Genomic DNA, 21,616 nt, shown 5'->3' on the forward strand with positions numbered 1-21,616 from the left:
ATAACACAGAGGTGGAAAACAATCTACTTTGAGCTGAACAATGAGACCGAATATTGACAGGGCAGCCTTGCTGGATTTTCTGCATGCAGCAATTTGTGTTAGGGGTGTTCATGGGAGATGGTGTAAATACTGTACTGGAAATACAGTGAAACATGGAATGGCTTGTGTTGGAAGGGACCTCAAAGATCACCCAGTTCCAAGCCTCTGCTGCAAGCAGGGTTGCGAACCACTAGATCAAGCATCAGATCAGGCTGCCCAGGGCCCCATCCAGCCTGGCCTTAACACCACCAGGGATAGGGCAAAAATCAGTGACAAGTAGTACTCCAAAGACCAGATTCTGAAACACTTTACTGAGCATCTTACTGAAGGTGTGTCTTACTGAAGCAACTCAGCAAATGTTGATAGTTTGGCTTTAAAGAGAGATTTGTTGCACGGCTTAGGTTGGAAAGAGCCACTGGAGGTCACTAGTCCTGCTCAAGGCAGGTTACTGTGAGCTCTAAAGAGATTGTTGAGGGATTTTTCTCCTTAGTTCTTGAAAATGTTCAAGGATGTGCACATGCTCTCTGGACACCTTGTGCCTGGCTGGCCTTTGAGCCCTGGGGGGAGGTTTCTTCTCAACTCTCATCCAAAGCCCTCACTTCATCTCCTGCTCATCTATTGCTGTAGAGGAAGGGAGCAGGCTCGGTGCAATACGTTCAGAACTAACCGTGTCCTTCCCAGTCCTGAGCAGCTCTGTGGGAGCCCTGTGAGCAGAGCCCTGAACTGCCCGAGCAGCACTACACTCTGGGCATGGCTCACCAGGAGCACTGTACTCACGGCAGTGATTTTTTCTTCCTCCTCTGAGCAAACAGTGGTTCAGTCATAAAGGCTAATTTGCACAGCAGTATTGATTGCCTGCAACGCGCTCAATTCTAGTTTAGATTCCCTGGGATAAAGACACAGCAGCCTGATGTGTTTTTTCCCTCTGGAACTTGAAGGGTGCTGGAAAAGACAAACACAAAAGAAATTGTGCACCAAGGTACAGACAAACCATATGTTAGCTGCAGTTCTCCCCAGGGCAAGGTGCTAAGTTTTGTTTGCATTTTGCCAAGACAGCAATAAATTGCTTGTTTACAGATGACAGGAAGAAATGGGATGTCTTTAAAAGCAAGCTATGCACGCAGATGCAAACAACACACGGACAGATGCACATATTTGAGCAAAGTGAAGTTAATGCCCTTTCCTGTACTCCCCCTTCTTGGGGAGGAGGGTCAGCCAATCCTGAGGATCATTATGCAGGATTATAAAAATATTAAGGCTGATGAAAGTTGGCTTTCTCCAGTTTCAGGCTGAATGGTGCTTTGCACTGTTAGATCAAACTGACCAGGATGTGCCTCGCAGCCCTGTCTGTGTGCAAAGGACAGAAAGTATGAGAGGTGTGGAGAAGGACTCACTTTCATCAAAGTATCAGTTTCCAGGATAGTTTGGAAGCCCACAGCATTATTGTATTACACATTGCACAGAAGCGTGCCTTGTTCGTTTTTTTTTTAGTGTTTTAGAAATAAAAGACTTTTCTTCCAAATTGCGCTGGGAGGCAAATTCTTCAACAGTGTAATAGAAAATGTTAGACAATATTCCTTACTGGAGCTATTGACATTTTTGGTAGTCGTGACACTTTGATTTTTCTCAAAACATATGGATCAAGCCTGAGTGTGTTATTGGACAGGAAGACCTGATGAAAGGCCTTCCTTTATCTTTCTTTGTATTTTTTTCCCCTCTGTTTGTTCATGGCTTTCTCTCTGAATATAATCGTGGTTTTCTTATGCTGCCCAGGGAGTCGTTATTGCCTTACTAAATATTTTATAGTGCACAGTGCACCATACCTGCCAACCGGTTATTATTTGTTATAGAAAAAAAATGAAGGGGTAGCATGTGAAAAGGACTGTGTGTTCAAATTTCAAAACTACACACAGAATAATTTTAAACCCTTAAATTAGATGTCAGGCTGGTTTCAGTTTTTGGATTTATTTTTTTATTATTATTATTTGCTTGAAAAGGGTTTGTTTATAGTTTGTTTATTTTTCCCCTCTCTTTCTGGTATGTGTTCCTCGCTATGATTCCAAGCACTTGTTTCCTCACAGTTTCGTTTCCTATTTGTTCAAAAGGGAAAAGTTCAAAGCCACTCTGGCAGCTGAGGGAAAAGCTTGCTGAATACTAACCCTCAAGTGTCTGTCTTGTCCTGACCTTGAGAAAGTAGCAGTAAACTGTTCCATTGCAAACACCACATGTGTGTTTTGTTAGACCAGGTTAGGAGGGGTCAGAGCTCACCTGAGGCTTGGGCTGCAGATTTAGACTCCTTTTCAGCAGCATAATGTATTTTTAAAAAGGGACATTCTCGCCTTTGTATGGGCCTAATATAGGCTCTGTTTAAAAACCTGTCAAAATCCCAAGCACACACTCCATAAAATATAAATAAGTACTTACTGTTTGCAGATGTTGCTTGTTTTTCATAATGTTTGTATTTGAAGTCCCGAGTCCCCGCTTCCTGTCAGAGCCAGCCCTGGTGCTTTAGTCCATTTATTTCTGAAGGAATGGGAAGAACTTCAAAATGCAATTTCTCAATGAAGACACTTTCTGTCAGATCTGTCAGCATTCGCAGCACAATTACCTTTTTTCAGGCTAAGGCTTGCGTTTATGGCTTTGACTGCACGCACCTCTCTTCCCCCCAGCTCTGCTAAAGCAGTCATTGTTTTTAAAAGGCTCCCAGTTGCAATAAATTGTGACTTTAGGTTCTTTGAAAGCACCAGGGTAACTCGGCAGACCTTTCTCCGATTTGCATGTTTTAATTCGTTTGATAACAGATACGAAGCGTATTGTCAGGAACAAGTCTGTCCTGGGAAAAGGGAGAGATCAGATTTTTCCACATGCCATCTATCAAGCGTCTCCATGGGTAAGGTGAGCTGTGCTGAGCCGTTCCTCAAAGAGTGAAGCAGAGGCAGGCAGCAGGGGTTGTTTCGGGCTCATCTCGAAGGAAGAGCAGCACTTCCTGACCTGCTGTCAGCAGAGCAGGTAGAGACCATTTTTGGGGACGATCCAAATTTCACTTAATCCAAAGAGAATTTCCTCTGACTTGGACTGAGCTTTTCTCCTGCCCGCATCTGAAGGAGCGATGCGTTTGATGGATAGTTTATTTGAAATTGTTGAAGGGGTCACTCAGGCTCTCCCTCACACCAAAACAACGCGTCAGCTGGAGGACCTCATTGCTACTTCTCGTGTTTTTTGGCACAGGAAGGTGTTTCAGAGGTGCCGAGGTGTGCTGGGAGCATCACCACTGGCTGTACCCAAAGGCCCAGAGCAACTCCCTCTGCAACTGCCCTGGCTCACAGCTCATCCACATTGCTGTATGCATTTCCCTGCCATGTGAGTGAATCTCACCTCGATGTTCCCACTTTAGTCACCATCTTTCTAGGTGAAGTTCCTTCTCCCCACCTCCCTCCTGCAGCAGTTTAACCTTTCTGCTAACGGCAGGCTCTTTGGTGTGCAATGCCACCTCACTGCTGGCAAGGAGAGGAGAGAAGAAAAGCCTCTCCTTTGTATTACAAATTCAAAGGGTCATTATTCCTCCGTTCCCCATGGACAAATGTGTGAAGATTATTGTGGCAAGTTAGTATTTATTCTGAAACCCTAATATGATCCTCTTGAACATTTTAATAATGCACTCTCTGGGGTCCGTGCTGCAAGTGTTTAAAAGGCAGCGATGTGCGTTCGCGCTGGCTGACTGCTTCTTTGCTGCAATAGTACAAGTTATGGCTTTCCTTTTGATCAGGCCCTGCTTAAAAAAAAAAAAAAAGTCCCTTTGCCCCCATGCTCACTATCCCAGATTTCTTTTATCAGTTACATTGATCTAGAAGCAAGGACAAGGCCACGGCATTACATGTCCACATTTGTTACACTGATTTATGAGTTTCTTAATTCTAAAAACCTTACCTTATCAATGGCCTCAGGAAGTCCTAAATCCCTGATATTAAGCAGAGAAAGAACATTTAGAATCAAAATAGGTGTCCTGTGTTGTTTTGTTTTGTTTTGTTTTACTTGGAGACAAATATGGGATAAGCAGTGTTCACGTGCAATTTGCTTCTTTCTCTGCAATTTTAAAGCTTTTTTAAGCATGCCTTGGTTCTGTAGCACCTGATTATAAACATATGCAGGCGACAATGTGCATACATGCTTGGATCGGGTCAGTGGAGTTTTCCTTCATCTTTAAAGCTCAAAAACCATAAATCAAGATGAAAATACTCCAGCCAAGAGCTTTACCAATTGATACAATTTTAAAATAGGCCGCTGCTAAGGCTTGGGGGAAAGCTGACATGATGACTTTTATAATAGCAGAACGTTTAAGGTTATAGAAATAAAAGGAAGAGGATGAAATCAGTCGCGTTGATCTTAGCCTGCAGGCTCTCTCAGCTAACTCGAAGCTCCAGCAATTATTTCTGCTCTGGCTTTTCCCCCTTTTTTCCAGCAGTCTATTTGAAATGAAGCAGAACCAGCCATGGCAAGCTTATCAGTGTCGTTAGCTGACAGGGAGCACATCACACCTGCTTTTACTTGCTAGTTTTTCAGGCACTTTATGCCACAGAAGAATGTTGATTTTGTTCTTATAATGTGTAAAGATTCATTTATTTCACCTTTTGAACTTGGCAGAGCCACTCAGTTTTGATGGGAGCTTTTTTCCATCCTGGCACTTGGGAAACCCTGGCAATTACTGGGCTGTGGCCCAGGGCTACCTGGCTGACACAAGAGATGATCACATCCAGCAGGCAGTGGGGCTGGCCCAGCTGCAAAACACAGCGTGCTGAAAGCCCATGGGACCAAGCAGGGCTTGTGGTGACCGGGGCTCAGATGTGCCAGTGTCCCTTTGGCCATTTGTGCAGCTCTGTTCTGAGAAAAGTGTCCCACGAATGCTCCCCACAGCATCAGACAACAGTGAGGGCTCTGTGCTCTGCAGTACCACTGAAAGAGGTGTCCATAGAAAGGGTAGCAAGAAGGGTCCAGACAGCTTCCCTTCATACTTATTTGCCATCTTTTTGGTTTTAGTCTTAGCTTTTCCACTTTATCCTTACAAACAAGCTTGAAGATTACATTTATTGCCCGATGCATACTTATTTTAGCAGCTCCTGCTCATCCTGCTATGTAATAATGTAAGATTAGGAAGATCATAATCCATAATAAGAGGTCTAGCCCATCTTTTCCAAGATCCTGTTCCCATCTGTGGTACAGATAAGTCATTCTTCCCATGCACTCCAGCAGAGTGCATTTAATCACACGGAGCAAAGGGATTCATCCATGTAATGGGTGCCGTTATAGATATTCTGTCATCTCCATTTCAAGCCTTTAAAGCTTGCTTTTGAATCCCACTGCCAAGTGTGATAACGTAAGCCTTGCACAGCACAGGGGGGCTGGAGAACTGGTATCTGTATGTCATCCATATGCTGGCCCACCTTGCACTGCACAGCAATGCCCATGGTGCACACCCCACAGCAAGCAGTGGAACCCTCTGCTGCCTTTCAGGTTTTGAATGCATCCTTGTGGATGAGTTTCCTTACATTTGGTCTTTGGGCGTGACTGCATGGAAGAAATGCAGAACAAATTTAGACCACAAGCCTATAACATGAACACCTTTCTCCTCCTTGCAGATGGTGTGGGCTGTGGTAGAGCCTTTGGTGGGGTCCTCCAGGGTCCTGAGCACAGCAGCACCTGTGCTCTGTAGTAACAAGGCACAGGTCACCCAGTGCTTGTTTCCCTGAATCCAGTGGTAAACACCTCACAGAATGGTATGATAGATGTGTACAAAACACTTCAATGACCACAGTCATTGATATGGTGAAAACAACCACGCTCTGCAAGCTGGCTCCTTTATCAGCTGTTGGGGAGGGTTTCCCTGTGTTTTGACGCATATTCCTGTTTGTTAGAGTGCCATGCAAGTGTTTTTAACAAGTCTGGATAATTTGTTTTGCTTGGCTAGCTGTCAGGATCTAGGTTTTATTAGTATTATTGTTATCATTTTGAAAGCAGGCTCATTTTAATAGGCAGTCATTCCGCAGTATTACTGCTAGCATTTCTCTGTTCCTGAAGTATTGTCATGCGGTTCGACCTGAAACAGATAACCAAGAATATATTTATTAAAAATTTCACTTTAAAATATTTGATTATCGATTAAACATAAACTTTGAACACAGCAATTGCAAGGTCAATTGATTTCAGAGCTGGCCTGTCCTCTTGAGGGAACGCCTGGCAAAAAGGGCCGCTTTGCAACACGCGCAATCTTTATCCCTTCCTTCTCCCACAGCTTCTAAGGGTTCCAATTTTCCAGACTGTGTAAGGATAAAGGAATTGTAATGTGCAAGAAAGCATTGTAAGACCGCTGCTATTCCGTGATCAGCTGTAACTGTTCAGCACAATACGTTACACGCAGGCAGAAAATATGCTCCTATGTGCCTTTATGGATTATGCGTTGATGAATATTTATTACATCTCATTATTGCGAAATGTTCGTGCAGGAGCATCTGACTGACAATTATTTTATTGCTCTTTATTTGTTATCAGTTTTGTTTTGGCAGGTGCTTGAAAACTGACATGCGTTGTTCTGTCTATATTTGGCTTTGGAAATCGGTTTAAAATGTATAAATTTAAAGAAATTACCCAAAGCAAACTAATCTTTGTTTGACCTTAGGTTATGTTTTGTGGTATCCTAATACCACCTCCATTATTCTCTTTGGTCTTTAGTTTATACTAATGGGCTGATATTATGCTGGGCAACTTTAATTAGGGTGTCTGTTGCTTAGTAGGCAGCATTCTTGCTTTCAGGCAAGTATGACATGCTGTACAGGGGAGACTTAATTCCTGTTTAGGGAAAAACCTTAATACATCTCAGTTGCCAAGTGCATAGTGAGCAACCAGTCTTAGAGAGGGGAAAAAAAGGGAAAAAAAAGTATTCTCTCCTAGATACAAAACACCCATAATCCCATTAATGTAAATGAGTGATTACTCATGTGCATATCACTGGGAGGATCACATTGTCAGGAGATGCCAGAATTTTAGATGAGATAGAAATAGCACACAGTATATCATTTAATGAAGACCCCAAATATTCTTCTGAAGGAAGTTCCGCATTACCGTCAAGTCTGAATCCCTGGGTTTTTATTTTTATTGTCTCATTAGAATTATAGGAAAAGTAATCTCTGAGACTCTATTGCTACATTGATGCTTTTTTTCCCCTCAGTAGCTTTTTAGATTTGCCTTTCAAATGTAAGCTTGGATTTACTGCAGGTGACTGTAATGAAAGGTGAGTTTGTTAGATGACATTGTGGGTGCACATACATTTCTGGAGGTATTTTGTTGAAACGTTACAGTCCCTAGGACACATCATACAATGCAATATCAGTGTTACTGACATATCTGCGAAAACAATCACAAAGATAAAGAAGGTGCTCCATCATGTGTTCATTTCCATCAAATTAATAATACATGAAGTTCATATAGTACAAAATGTCAATTATTTATTTTTTGTATATGCGCAAAACAAGAAGAACTGCGAGGGAAGAATTCTTGTCAGAAAATGAGGATATGAATTTAAAAGGTTCCTGAAATTGCTCCATTTTTTAAAATAATATTTTTTACCATCTACAGAAGATACTATAAAAATAGGTGTTTATATTTCCTTCAGTTGGACATTTTGTGAAAGAAAACAGATCTGCTTTAGTCCTTTCAGAATGTACATTATAAAAAAATAGAATATACATTTCTATATTTCTAACCTCTGTATGAAAGGAATGGAAATGGACTATTTTGGAAAAGGCTAGCAGTGATTTTTAAGTTATAGTAAGACATTAAGACTGGGAAAACTCAAGTGCACAGAAAAGCACTGTAAACGTAATGAAGTTATTGATTTTAATTTTCTGGCTTTCTCATTGAAGAATGAAGCATCTGTACACAATAGTGCATAGAGGAGTGTGAAGGAACTCGAAATCTAGAGCACATCCAGCAGAGGTTATTTTTCTCAATAGCTTTAAGATAAATAAATTCCATTTTTTTCTTATGCCTGACTGGGAACAAAAAGCAGCACGTAGGCAGCATTAATTTTGCTGTGTTCCCACAAGTAGAAGCGTATATGTGTGGACATACTCTCATGGTAGTCAGGCACGAACAAGCTGCTCAGTTTAGCCCAGTAACCAGTGGAAATTAGCTGTTCTGAAAATCCAGACTCCCCTCCCCATTAACAAACAAAAACATACAGAAGCTCAACTTCTGAATGCTGGGATTTCTGAGTAAATCGAGTGGTCTTGTGTGGAGCAAGGAGCTGGATTCCATGATCCAGGCTGGATGTGGCTCTGGGCAGCCTGATCTGGTGGTTGGCAACCCTGCACATAGCAAGGGGTTGAAACTAGATGAATTTTGAGGTCCTTTTCAACCCAGCCCCTTCTATGATTCTATGATTCTGTGATATTTATGAGTTTCTTCCAACTCAGGACGTTCTGTGATTCCACACCCTGGACTCTCTATCTGATCCACAGCTTGCAAGATTTTTGTTATCTTTAAGACAATAAAAGAGCAAATAACTTGTTGTCTATAAGTGACTAGGCTTTTTGAAAAGTTTATTTTCTTGAAGAAGCCCTTCTTTTTTAAAGCAAAGTCTTCACAAAATCGTATTTAGCTTTGATAGTTGAATGTTGTCGGAAGTGTTGTCGAAAGCATAACTAGTCAAAACTGCTACATGGAAAGCACTGACTGAAACAGTTTGGTTTGGATTGTGACATGATTTTCTGTGAAAGATTCGTATTCTGTGCAATTTAAAATTTATAAGAGTCAAGATTTTCATTTTTTATGTATAAAATCTATGAAAAGACTTGGAGGGCTAAAAAAGCAGGTCAAAAACCTTGGGCTACAGTCTCATCATGAGGACATACAGGAACTGGATATTCTGGTGGTTTGGGGTTTTTTTCCTTTTTTTTTTTTTTTTCTGTGTCTCCAACTTAAATAGCTACTTGCTTTATCTCCTTGCTTTTGTCTTCCATCTCTACCATAGTGCTGTGAAGATTAATCCATTAATGATTGTAAAGTGCTCATATTCGTAGTGGTGGTGCAGTCATGACAGTCTGAGAACAAAAGTGAAGCAAGCTATTTAAGGAGATTCAGTATCTCCTGTTAGTTAGAGGTGTTATAGATGTTACAGTTACATTAGACATAATTATGAAACAACAGATAGGTATTTGGACACACTAGGTCTGAAACAGAAGCAGCAACTTTGAAACATTCAAATAAAATGTAAGGAAATTCAGCTGACTCTGGCAGCACTCCTCACTCTGCCATCAGCCACATGGGATCCAGTCTGCCATGCAAGCTGGGGAAATACCCAGAACTGCACAGACCTTGGCGTGCTATTTCTCCCAGTATGTGCATTTGTGTGAGGAAAGGAGAGTGTGAGGGAATCTGCTGTCATATGTACTGTTTTGAGAAATGTTCTCATTGTGAGTTTAGGATACTCACAAATGGGAGAAAAATATCCTCAGACAAAGAGACCTTCACTTCTGATCTGGCAGAAAAGTGATTGCCCTGAGCAACCAAATGTAACTCTGGATTGTTTATAGTTTATTCCAAGCACAGCCCGTGGGATGCAGTCCACCCACCTTTCCATGATGGAGCTCATCGTGGCTCCTGCCAGAGGGTTCCCAGTTGTGAGCAGGATGCTAGGCTGGCCTCTCTCTGCTTTGTTATTGTTTGGTATCTGGCAAACAGCAGCTCCAGGAGATAGCAGAGGATCACAGCCCTCTCAGCTAGAAATCTCAGGAAGCTGAGAGTTGCTGCAAGCAGGATTCCATCTGGTCATGATAGCATCTGAGATGTTGAGATGTTTTCAGTTACAGACACAGGCACCATGTTGTTAGGATCTGGAACAGCTTTTTCTTACTAAGGCAACTTGTTGGGCACAGCAGCATGGCTTGGGTAGGTGCTGAGTGCTACTGGGGGAGGCAGAGCCCTCTTGCAGCATCCACACTACCACCAGTGAAGGATATTTCAGTGAGATATACAGCATCCCACAAGGCTTTTTTCATTATCCAAGGAGTCTCATTTCCCTTCTCAAGCACTTTAACTTGGCTGGAGCTGTGTGGCTGTACTGTGGTTGAGGATTTACCAGGCTTAATTCCTTACTCTGGTCACGGTGGGTTTTCCACCCACACATACTGTTCTCATAGCAGTATGTCACCATGAATTTCGCTGAGTTGCTTCTCATTTAGGGGGTTGGACTCAATGATCTCTAGAGGACCCTTCCAACCCCTACAATTCTGCGATTCTGCGATTCATTTTATTGCTGGGCAAAAACAGGGGCAAATCTGTAAGCCAGTACATCTGCCATAAACACCTCTTCCATCAAGGTTGTATGTATCTTAAGGTAATTAATACAGTTTTCACATCTTACAACTCTTTGAATGAAATTATAGGACTGAGAAAAGTACTACGAACTTTCTTTCATTTCTGATATTTGTATTTCCCTCTCCTTCTCTTGATACTTGACACAAAGTATAGGGACCTGCGCTCTGTGACTGCACCAGTTCAATTCAAGGCAGCCCCATTTGAAGTGCAGTAATGGGCTGGCACAGCAATGACCTGGCAGCGGCTGGAATGGCCCTGTCAGTCCTTTGGGAGCAGACCCCAGGCACTTGCTGTGACAAATGTATCAGCACCAGGGCTTGCAATGGCCTGCTGCAGCCTCTGTCAAAGAAAATCTTTTATACCACAATTATTATTAACATTTCAGCCCCACGTAAACTGCATTTTAAATCTAATTTTGAAATCAAACTTAACTTCATCAACAGGATATGGACTTTCAAAGCTGTTGGTGGGTTGAGTAATGAGTGGCTCAAGAATAATTAACAAGGAACAAATGATTATGGATTCCTTTTTCACACCCGTGTTTTTCAATTCTCTAAGGTCATATTTGCAAGCTATTTATTCTACATGTTGCTGCAATGTACAGTTTGGTATCTGATCATTAGAAGATTAACATTTTCTCAGTTGCACAGTTCTAATGTGAAAAACGTTTTTCTTAACAAGGATTTTCTGGTCTGACATACATGCTCCAGAGTATCACAGATGGTCCATACATTTGCAGCAAACTTATGGTACACGAGACCTACAGCACGCGTCCTGCAGAGCTGATGGGTGCTTGTTCTGCATGGTTGATCTGTACATGCTTGGGAGAGCTTTGGTTTGCAGTTCTGGGTGACCATCAGCTTGGCAGTGGTTTCTGCTCTGGCTGCATTGCCAGAAGTCCTGGAACAATATCCAGAATCCTTAAATTCAGCCCAAGTAAAATTTCCAGGTGGAAAAAAGAAGGCAAGTCCATGGCAACACCCTCATAACCTGACATTAGATCTTCTAGCACCTGGTAAATCTGTTCATACTTTCACACATAATTAGTTTTTTTTTTGGGGGGGGGGGGGGAGGGGGGGAGAGGCTGTGAAGTGAATTTTGCAATGATAACTTCATATCTAGAAGAAAAACAACTTTTTAACCAGAAATAACCATGTAGAGCAATTGTATTTATGTTACTTGTTCTCATGGAGCAGTGTGCCTGGCCACAGTGCTCTAGCAGTGATATGGGGCTTCTTAACTAAGAAATTGTTCTCTTTTTTTTCCCTCCCTGTGCCAAAAAAAAAAAAAAAAAAAGAAAAAAAAAGAAAAAAAAAAAAAAAAGAGTAGTTTAGTTTTCCTGTAGTTTTGAGAGCATCTTTGCAGTCCAAAATGAATGGGTCTTTCTGTAATACCACTAAATTGCCTCTGAGTGTCTCTATAGTTCATCTCCTCCTAGAAACCAGCCAAGCAGGAATAATGCAAGAGAAATGAGTCACTGAAATTTATTGGTGTCAGCTTCAGTTTTGTATTCACAACGTCTTCTACTGTTATTTTTAAGGATATTGCAGATTGAAACAAGGGAGGATCAAGTGTCCCAGTTGTGTTTAAAGGAAGTAAATCTTTAAGAAATGATTGCGGAACAGATGTTAAATAAATGATTTTGAGTTAAGATCTGTGACAGAGCACTGTGCCTAGGGAGATTCTTTAATAGCAAAAATCTTACTGTGACTTAGACCTATAGCTGTATAAAGGCAAATCAGACTTTTTTTTTAATTGTTTTAACTACATAATACAGTAATTTAACAAATTTAACAACAAAAAAAAAGTATAAAAAATAATCATTGAGTTGAGTCTCCAACATGAATGTGATTTTAAGCCAAAAATCACCTTTATTAAAAGTGCCTTACTATCTGGCAGGTGAGGATCTACACTAAGGGCTTCAGGTTGGAATTTGGTTACATGCAGCCCTGAGATGGGCACACGGGTTAGATTGAGTGTAACTGGGAATTGTGTGTACCGTCATTGGAGTGGAAAATAGACCTTGAGAACAAGTCTACTATTTGCTATCTGGCTATTGCTGAGTTTTTAATGCACATATCTGTACAAAAGAGAATGAATTGTTTGTACATGTAATGTTTTAGGAGAGAGCTACATGTAGGATTGCACAGAGCAAGATGTAATTAAAGTAAAGGCCCTAATGAATATCCTAACTCCTTTATACAGGGAAAAAAAGAAAGAAGGCAAGGCATACTAGGTTTTGTTTCAGAGGTGCACTAATTTTTGTTAGTTCCACTCCATAGCATATACGTCCACATACATGTAAGAGTTCACGGCTTTGAAACTGAAGTCTTGCTGGTTTTCAGTTTTGCATAAATCAGTTTGTCAGGATGAGGTGTTATGACCCTCCTGTTTCAGGGCAGTTCAGTTCAAGGACAACACTTATGTTGTGAGACTTACACATACCTTATACCTTGCAACTGAAGCAGCCATTCATGGGCATAGCAGCAAATCTTCTGTTTGTTGAAGCAACTGAAACATTCACTAAATGAAATATCTTCTTATTGAAATGTTTTTTGCTGCTGTATTATATACTGACTCGCTTTTGTGTCAGTTGTATGCAAAGATCGCTATGGAGAAAAATGAAAGCTGAATTTGTGCTCTTTAGTCTGATGTTTACAGTAGAAATATTTCCCAACCTCAAATGTAGCACCTCTCCTCAACTCAAAGAACAATTAAGCATTCATTCAGACCTGGAGATTGTAAATACTTTTGTTGTTAGGGTAAAACTAATAGCGTTACAGCATAAAGTGAAGTACAAATGCAAAATAGTTTACCTCTTGTATGGTAGTAGCAATGGCTACAGTACATACAAAAAATGCAGCTTGTTTCACGCTGACAATGGAGGTTATGAACTTCCTAATTATACAGGAGGATAGAAAAGCATTTTAAAACAGAAAAGTACGTATTCATTCCTCCCAAAGAGACTTGTGTACCATTCAGAGAAGGACATAATTTGGTCTGTACTATATAGAAAGGTATCTTGTTCAGTTCTCTTTGAAAGAACTCTTGCGTTTATTACTTGAAGCAGAATGTGTTCTGTAATTGGTAATAAATATTATAAGGATTCATTCTAACATTTTCATATGCTGGTTATAATGAGTACAACAGCGTGGCTGAAGAAAACAGGAGATTTTAAAGTCGTAGATCCTAAGCCATGATTTTGTTTTGTGTCTGTCCTGCAGCCAGTGCATCCCTGTGCGTGGAGAACTAGGGGGTTTCTCAGTGACCCTATGCAGATGTTCCCTGAGCAGGCCAAATGCACAATTGGCTTGAATTAGAGCTGCCTCCCATCACATAGGCAAGTTTACTAAATCAGATTTCACCTGTCTGAGAACTAACCCAAGGCAGTAGGCATGGTCAACATACCAGGCCTTCCTCCACCATTCCCCACAGACCGCTATAAGTCCTCTGTGCAAGAGGCTGAAACATCCTGCAGCTTACATTTGTTACTTTTCTTTGTATAAACACATCTGCCTTGGCAATGGTCTCTGTCTCTAACCCTAGGAGCCTAAGACCAACAAGGCAGCTCTGCATCAGGCTGGCTAAAACACAGTTTGAGCAAATATCCGCCTCGTTACTGGAGTCCTTCACCCTTATCAGAGGTGGGCTGACTGTGTTGGTGAGCAGTATCTCTGTCACTGATGTGGAATTAGAGGCAGATAGAACATCTTGCAGTGCCAGCAATGACACAGGACAGCTTAAGGTAAGAAAACAAGGATGCATGTGTTTAGAGTGCACCCAGACATTCAGGTGGGCAGTGTTACTTGACCTGGAAAGTGCACTCTGCTACTTTCAAACTGTGGAAACAGCTATGCTGTCCTGCAGCCTGACAGATGGAAGCAGGGTCAGGCAGAACTGAAGGAAACTTGACCTCTTCGAGACCATTACGAGCATCGTACAACAGCACAGGAAGGGTAGTGTTTTAATTGTATGTGCATTTGAACTTCTCCAAATGTACTCATGCTTACTGAAACAATAACCCATGCTCATTCTTTTCTGTGAAATTGGTCTAAAGAAAAACTTTAGTTTGTAGATGAACAAACTCTTAGTCATCCACACAGAGAGCAGTTCATATAGTTTGTGATGCAGGTTTGAAATGTCATGGCTCAGGAATGCACTAGAAAAGAGGAAAAGTAACTTGAGAGTATCTGCCACATGAAGAAGTGGATGTTCTGAGCAATATGCTCTCCCACTGGAGTTGAAAGTCATTCTTCTTGAGTTTGATCTTTTTGGGGAAAAGACTTCATGTGTGCAAACACTGGCACACAAAGTTCACAAGCAGAGTTTGTGAGAATCAGGTGATAGCTTAGGTGTTCAGCTCCTTGAGATGCGCAGTGCACAGGACCTGTATATCCTAGCCTGAATGACTGTTGAAAGCAATAGGAAATATTCATGGTTAAAGGACACAGCACTTCAAAACACGAGGCTTACATTTGTGCACACAATGGCAGTCATCCAGAAATTAAGCAAACATGTCAGAGATAAAATTTGCAAGTCACATTGTAAAATTGGAGAAGGAATTTCCACAAGCACTTATGGTGTATTCTACAAAGTGAACAACAACAGACATGTTTAGTGAAATAAAACATGTTTAGGCACAGGCTAGAACATGCGTTCCACAGTAAAATAATTGTGTTCTACTACATTATGAGGCAATTTAGCTTTTATTAAAAATTAAAAAAATGTGTACAAAACAGATCTGCAGAAGGAATTCATCCCTTGCCAAATTTCAGGTTTTAAATACAGATTATTTGATTACAGAAGAGTACTTGAAGCTACTGATGTGTCTTATTTTCTTCAAGTAATTTAAGAGCCTAGCTGATGTTTCTTAAGTTGGTATTTTATGAAATTTCCTTCAGGAACAAACCCTCTCATTCCAGATTTACCCCAAGTACAGATTTTTCTGTGACCAAGTTATAAGCTCTTAACAACAGCAATACAAATATATTACTATAGGAATCCCATTCTCTTTAATTTTTCCTTTTTATTATGTTGCAAGGACAGATGCAAAAAACACAAGCCTCTTGATAAGGAATTTTGAAGAGACAAAGATAAAACCATGCCAAAGAAATACTGCTGAGAGCTAAGGCACTAGGAAATCTAGGTGCAAGCGTGTGCCGTGGCTCTTTGGAGAAGGTACAGGATGTCTATAAATTCCAAAACTTTTTTCCCCTATATTTTCAAGCTTGGATTTCATTGTTGTATTTTCCCCTGTACACTGAGCAAAAGGTGGTAAGGTAAAGGCAGCTAATAATAGTTTGATTGTGCAAAAGTGAATTTTTGTATTTCACCTCTGAGCTTTTAAAAACTCTGACACAGATGACAGAAGCATGCAGGTTAGACATGCAGGTTTGTCATATGCTTCTTCTTTTTAGTGACCAGGGGATAATTTAGTTACAGAATACATACAGGGCTTGATGACTGAACACTCATGCAGCTTTTGTAATGATAATACCGGAGTTTTTAGTATTTGTAGATGTGAAGTGGATGCTTAAAGCTGATGAGCTAGATTCACCAGTAAAACAGCTGTGGAATGGTTCTCTTGCGTTGAGTATCCCCTAACTTTACAGGTGGTGTTTCTCCACTGTTTATCCAAACCTTTGTCTAACAAACTGCCAGATTCAGCAGGCAATCTCTTGTTAGCGATATTGCAGCTATCAGTGGGATCATATTATTTATTGGGGCCTCAAAGAATCCGTTGTGAGGCAAGCCCTCTAGTTCTGTGGCTATCTGAACACAGAGCAAGAAGAAGGTTCCTAAAACTGAGGCTTAGGCAAGAATGGGTGAGATGCTTTTAGCAAGATGGCTCTGCTATCGCCTTTTTGATAATTTAATGCTTGCTCGCTGTCTTTCCTAGCTGAAATTGGTATGCAAGAAAAGATGCATCAAAGTCAGCAATTAAAGAGGCTTCATCTAACTTGCTCAGACAGTTGAAGTAGCCATGTTTGATTTTGTTTAGAAAATCATTAATACCTTAACAGAAAGCAGGAAGCTTTGATCAAGATGTGGTAGATACAGATCAATATAATGTGTAAAGATTTTATTCGGCTGTGGTATTGACACCTGGTAAAAGAACCAGTTTATGGCCAGTTCTCTCAGAAAGTTTGCATAATTGTTCAATACCAGCCTAGTGTTCTACATACAAAATAACACAAGCAGCATTCATGTTCTGTCTTATATTACCCCTGCAAAGGTTGTTTATCTGTGTTTCAAAGGATCATTTAAGGGTACTTACGTGGCCAGTTTCACTGATGGGTATATCAACATGTGTAGAACCAGCCAGGGACAAGAGGAGCCAAGCTGTGATGCTCGGCCACAGCAGAGCAGTCAGCCACAGCGCCCTGCCTGCGCTGACAGGGGACGGGAGTTTCAGGGACTGCCCCAGCGTGGATCCTCACCTTCCTGAAGGCTGCTACCTGCTGTGCCTCTGGCACAACTGTGCGTGCTCCTCCGTTGTATTTTGTCAGGATTATCTGGTTTAAATTAATCACTTAGTATTTTCTTACATCACTGGCTTTGACAGAGCGACGAGGAGCAGCCATAGGCAGAGGTGAGCATCACAGGGCGCAGGCACCCGTCACCTCACACCGCCTCAGCCAGGGCCCAGGCACTGGAAATGCACTTTTTGTCTGGCTCAGCTTACTTCGGTTGTTTTGCAGCATCATAGCAAATTGAATTCACATCCTACCTTAATCCAGAACTAATTCCTTACTTATCTTCTCAAGTTATTTTCTGGTTTGAACACCAGGCCGTGGCCCACATTGCCTGGCTTAGAGATGCTTGCTGTGCAACAAACCTTGCCGTCATATGGCACACACCACTCCCAGCAGGAACATGCCACTCATTGCCCTCCCTTTGGGCTGCAGAAGAAAAGCTTTGGGTGTGTTGTTGGAGAAAAGGCCAGGCAGCCACGGAGGCTGCAGCCCTCACCAAGATGACCCCTGCTCCTGGCCATGGCTGCAGGCAGCCACACTGCACGAGGGTGCAGGCAGAGGAGCGTCCCTGATGTGCTCTGTAAGTAGCCTAGTGGAGTGAGGAGTTCTTTTCTTCCCTATGGGCTGGACTTGATTTGTTTTGGGACCTGGGTGAATATCTGAAGGCCTCAGTTTGTCCATGCTTGTTGGTGCTGGGTCCACCCTGTGCCTAAGTGTGCTTTTCTGGCTCTGCAGCCCTGACACTGCCACTGCTCTTACTTTCCTGGCAGGCTACATTCATAAATTAGTTCTCCCTCAGTATCTTTAGATGTATCTTTTCTTCTTCCTGAAGCTGTGAGTACTTGCAGAAGCTACAGCACCACCTAATCCTTCCTCTGATCTTTGGCTGCAGACCTTCCTGGCACAGCAGCCCTTACCAAAACTATTAGCTTGTTTTGAGTGTAATAAGAAGAACTGTCTTTTTCAAATGGATTTTGCAATTCTTGAGGAAGTTCAAGGAGGGATGGGGTCTCTTGAATGTGTTTTGTCAAACCAGTGTTGCTTGAAGCTGTTCTCTTTTGTCCTTGTTCTGTTAATGTAGCTCCCCCATTGCTCTAGGTCTGTGCGGCATTTTCCTTGGAAAGCAGGCATTTGCAGTTCTTTATCTCACTTGAACTTTTGGTCACATAAGTGTGTTTGGTGTTCTCAAGAGAAAGAGAGCTTTAAAGAAGTGTTGTTTTTAGTGAATAAGCAGGTTAGCAGTAATACAGTATTTAATAGAAGAGAAATGTTCAGCAAATATGTCTGTGTGAAGTTACACAGCAGCGTGATGACTTGAGGTTTGAATTTGCATTGGCCTCAGCTCTGCAGAGTATCACTGGGCTCACTGCAGCCAGGAGGAGTCACACACTGCACTGCTCAGCAGTGTCCCATCCCTCCATGGCTTTAGCCCTTCCCCACAACATGAAAGTAGTACTGTTTGCTGAGGTGGATATGGCAGTGGAGACAGAACATTTGCAATGTACTTTGAGGATAAAGGCTTGGTCATCTGTGTCTTGTGATAACTGGTACTTTTTTTGGACCCCAGCTTAAAGATTTTGTTTAAAAAATGCAGACAGAAATGTGAGGCTTGCCTGGTTCTCCTGGTTGTGGAGTGGAAAAAAAGAAAAAAACGTACAAAAGATGTGGCAAAGTTATCATCAGAGAAATAGGAATAAAATCTAGAAATAATTTATTTTTTTCAGAAAGTTTGTGATTTTTATGGTAATGATTAAAGAGATGATAGTGGTGTCTTAATCAGCAGAACTCAGATACTGCAAGGACTGTTGCTCAATATAGAGAATCCATATACTTGAAGACTAGATAGTACCTATTTTGAAAGCATGCTCAAAGGAGCAGAAAAGCTCAATAATTCAGTAAGCTTGACACCTCAAAGAGGCTAGGAATAGGCTGAATCCCTCTTCCATAGTAACTAAAGGAGCACTTATATGCATATATACTGTACCTTTTCAAAGCACATTGCAGCTGCAGCTCTGATGTGAGCAGCCTGGCCCCCAAAGAGGGAGAAGGATACATCCTCACCTCCTAGTGGTAATGCCTCACCTCCTGCTGCCCAGAACAGGGAAGTTTTCAAGGCCAGATAAGAGCCCTGCATTGCCCAGATCCAGAGCCCTAATAATGACAGTTAGCCATCTCTAGGAGTGAGAATAGTCCTGTTACTTCCAAATGTACATGCTTTGGCTTTTCAACTAGAGTAAGATCCAAGGCTCAGATGGGATGAGTTAGAGAATGAAAGAAAGACCAGAAAGTACATGAATTAACCCCCAGTTATCCTGCTTTCCACGTCCTTTGAAGTATTCCACTTTTTTTCCCTTCCCAGAAAAAAACACTGGGGACAGAGGAAGAGCAATAAAATATTCCCAAGCAACCTCTCACAGCTACAAATAATGAATATTTCATATTTTGAGTTATTTATGTTTTGTGTGCTCCCAAATAGCATTTAATTTCTTCTCTTCTTCCCCTCTCTAGCTTTAATTAAGTCTCATCCCTTGCCTGTCAAACTTCATTGCCCCCTTTGTAACATCTTGCTTCCAGGTGAGTTTCCCTAGGCTTACTCAGTCCTTGTTTTGGTTTTAAAAGTAATGCAGAAGAGATTTTTTTGCAAGACTGTGTGCAGTCGAGCTCTGACCAAATGACTAGCAAGGTACTTCCCCTTAGTGCTTCTCCCTGACTTAGAAAATGGAACTAACTTTCAGAATAAGGTAAAATAAATAACAAACAAGCAGAATAATTCAGAGGAGTTATTTCAGTTTGTCTTGAATGTCACCTGCTTTGTGTCTACCGTGAAAATGGTAGGTGTAAATTCGAGCTTTAATGTCTAGCGTTCCCACACACTGATTTTATTCCTCTATAACACATCAGTCATTTGGCAATAGATTCATCTCAAGTGCTGAGTCCACTCCTGGAGCTGGAGCTGTGTGTGGCCAGCGTTTCCCTGCTGGTTGCATCTGCAGGGCTGGGGCTTCCAGTACCTTCAGTGTCTCTGGAAATTTCCCACACCTTCTTTATGGAGCAAGTCCTAGTTTGCACCGCTTGGGATGATGGTGCAAGCCAATAGCCTGTACTCATTTCAGGGTGTTAATTGTATATCAGAATGTATTGAATATAATGAATTTTTGCCATGTGTACTCCACAATGGAGAGCAGTTCTTATGCTGCTCCCACTCACTTGATATGTCCAAAGACAATCTTCAGGGTCAGGTCCTTGCTTTTGTCAGTGATTTCCCAGTGGTAAGACAAGTGTACCTGCACACTTGAAATATAGAGCCTTGAAATATAGTAAGCCAGATATTTCCAGAGGGAAAAAAATTACTATATATAAAGTACAGCAGCACATACTGTTATTGTTAGCAGTGCAGATAGCTTATACAAGCTCTCCTTTGGTAGCTGAAACACCACGAAGAGGAGGATCCTGGTATGTGATGCCACACATGTTAGGGGAGCAGGAGCAGGGGGAGGATGTAGCAGGGATGGCAGTTGTTGACTGAATTCCTTTTCTCTTCCATCTCCGCATGTCTCCACTAATTGGGGTCCAGAAGTCCTCCTTGTTCAGGGCCACTGCTGGGCATAGTTTCCTGTTAACAAACATGTGCTGTTGTGTCACAGATGGCTCCAGTAGGTAAAAGCTGATGAGAGCAGTCTGACTTGCATCCTCTCCGTACTGTTTATTCATTTCTACATGGGTGTTGTCACAAGCAGCAGTCTAGTAAAGTGGACATGTCTTTCACTCATTTGTATTTGAGAAAATACATTTGAAAGACTCAGTTTTACAGGTCTTTTGAAACTGGCTGTCCAGGGTGAAAAAGTGTATAGGATTGAATTATTAAAAAATGGCAGTCCATGGTGGGCTACACTGTGGATTTCTAAGCAAGCAGCATCATTTATAAGACTTACAGTTTTTTACAGTGCATTATGTGCTGCACTACACATTAAGACTACTTGGTACCTTTCCATCAAAGCTTGCTCCAGTATTTTCTCCTGATTAGGAGCGGCTGCTCTTCATCGCAGGGTCTTTGTAGCTCTAATAAAGCCTGATTTCTCCTAGGCAATCTGGAGGCATTCTGGGACCACGCAGAAGGCTGTGTCCTCTCACTCCAGCACTGGCCTATGACCTTACAAGTAGAGTCAGTCAACATGCTACAAAGCTTTCCTTGCCATTTATCAAATAACAAAGCAAACCAAATTACATAGTTTCTATAGCAGACCACTACAGTATGTAAACTGCAAAGGCGGCTTACACCACTTGCTCATTCTGCAGTGCCGACAACATGAAAGGCCCTTTCGTTCCAGAGCCCAGAGCCCATATTTGCCTATCTCACCTATTACCAGGCAACAAAGGGGCTGCAGAGGTTGAGCAAGCAAATGGAAAATGAAAATGGAGGAAACAACAATTGCCTGGCTTCGAAGAAATGTTTGTCTAAAATGTATGCTGACATGTCTCGAGCTGTTGGTAGGTGCCAAAGGGCCCCTTTCTCAGGCTTAGGAGCTGCTCTCCCTGTGCAGCAGTACAGTTCAAGGAAGGTTGAGGCGATGTCTCCTTTTACTATGTAACGTTTTTATCCTCCTAAGCTGCAAAATGATTGATAGTTGTCATGATCGATCAGTTAGATTAGTATTTCATCTTGGGCATTCCCAGTTGTGCACATCATTACATCTGTATTTTCAGAGACGTGGAGCAGTATTGCCAGTACTGCC

Source organism: Lagopus muta, chromosome 12, assembly GCF_023343835.1.
Source record: "Lagopus muta isolate bLagMut1 chromosome 12, bLagMut1 primary, whole genome shotgun sequence".
Classification (NCBI taxonomy): Eukaryota; Metazoa; Chordata; class Aves; order Galliformes; family Phasianidae; genus Lagopus; species Lagopus muta.